Source organism: Mastomys coucha, unplaced genomic scaffold, assembly GCF_008632895.1.
Source record: "Mastomys coucha isolate ucsf_1 unplaced genomic scaffold, UCSF_Mcou_1 pScaffold5, whole genome shotgun sequence".
Classification (NCBI taxonomy): Eukaryota; Metazoa; Chordata; class Mammalia; order Rodentia; family Muridae; genus Mastomys; species Mastomys coucha.
The window spans coordinates 75,962,747-75,964,693 of record NW_022196911.1 but is presented as its reverse complement, the minus strand read 5'-3'; positions in this window follow the sequence as shown (position 1 = coordinate 75,964,693).

Genomic DNA, 1,947 nt, shown 5'->3' with positions numbered 1-1,947 from the left:
CTGATGCCATTTCTAAGAAATACATTTAGATCTTATACTTCATGTGTCGTCTCTGCCGTCATTTCTTCTTCACCTACGCCTTGTCGACCTGACTAGGACCCCCGTTTCTCCCACGGGTTGAGGGAGGCCCAGGCAGTTTATCATCCTGATCTCGGGGCTAAGAGAGACTTGCTGCTGCGGTTCTGCCCATTATTAGCCCAGAAAGACATCAAAAATTCAAAATTCTGAAATACAAGTCCATTAACCATGTTAATAGATATGGCACTATGATACACTTCATTTTAGCCAAAAGATAAACAATTGACACTACTATAGTTTTGTTTTTTTTTTTTAATGTAGCTGGAAGTGGTGACACATGCCTTTAATCTCAGTGCTCAGGAGACAGAGACAGGTAGATCTCTTAAGAGTTCCATACCAGGGCTGGAGAGATGGACCAGGGCTGGACTCAGCTGTTAAGAGCACTGAGAGGTCTGAGTTCAATTCCCAGCAAACACATGGTGGCTCACAACCATGTGTAATGGGATCAGATGCCTTCTTTTGGTGTGTCTGAAAACAGCTACAGTGTACTCATATACATAAAAAATAAATAAAATCTTTTAAAAAAAAAAAAGAATTTTAGATGGGGATTTATCCCATGCCATTAATCCCAGCATTCAACAGGCAGAGGCCGGCAGATTTCTGTGAGGTCAAGGCCAGCCTGGTCTATAGAGCAAGTTCCAGGACAGCCAGGGTTACACAGAGAATCCTTCTCTTGAAAAAAAAACAAAAAAACAAAAACCGGGGGCTGGAGAGATGGCTCAGCAGTTAAGAGCACCAACTACTCTTCCAAAGGTCCTGGCTTCAATTCCCACCAACAACGTTGGTGGCTCACAATCATCCGTAAGAAGATCTGACGCCCTCTTCTGGAGTATCTGAAGACAGCTACAGTGTACTTATATATATATATATATATATATATATATATATATATATATATATATATATATATTTAAGTACATAATACATAAATAAATCTTTAAAAGAAAAAGAAAAAAATTAAAAGAATGTGTTTATTTAATGTGTGGTGCATGTGCATGTGTTTAATGCAAATATGCATGCCCCTTCTCATACTATTGGAAATCTGCAGCCACAGTCGAAAGCCTTCCTCTGTCACCTTGGTTTTTGCTTGAGAGAGTCTCTCACTAAAGCTAGAACTCACTGATATGGCTAGACTGCCTGGCCAGCAAGCCACTCTGGATTTGCCTGCCTCCACACCCCTCTACCCTCCACCACCACCCCTGTGCAGAGTAACGCTCTTTATGTGGGTGCTGGGAATCTGAACTTGGGCCTTTATTCCTATGGAGCAAGCCTTTTACCCACTAGGCCATTTTCTAAGCCCCAAAACTTTACTTAAAAAAATAATTAATCGTTAATCACATAGCCCTTTTGAAGAAGAGCAAGCCTTTAGGCAACTGCCACCTCAAGCAACACTCTGTAGAGGGTCATGAACCGAGTAACTTGCTGCACTGCTGCAGTTGATAGCAGCACTAGTTCTAATTCTGCAGGGCTCCCACAGGAGAGAGAGGAAGGCCTTCATGGTATTGTAGACATGTGCTGGCTAAAAGCTTTGATGTTTTTATCAAGGGAAAAAAAAAATCTGCTAGGCAGGGATCTAGGGAGAAAAAGATTTGGGAAGACATCAGAGAAGTTACTATGAAGAAGCACTTTGTAAACAACACTTACGTTAAAATCCAAGCAGACAGGCCAGAGAGATGGAGGAGCAGTTAAAAGCACTGGCTGTTCTTGCAGAGACCCAAGTTTGATTCTCAGCATCTACACAGTTGCTCACAGTGGCCTGCATCTCCAGTTTCAGGTGATATAGTGCCTTCTTCTGACCTCTGAAGGCACTGTACATGCACACAGTACACAGACATACATGCACGCAAAAAAAAACCTCACACACATAAA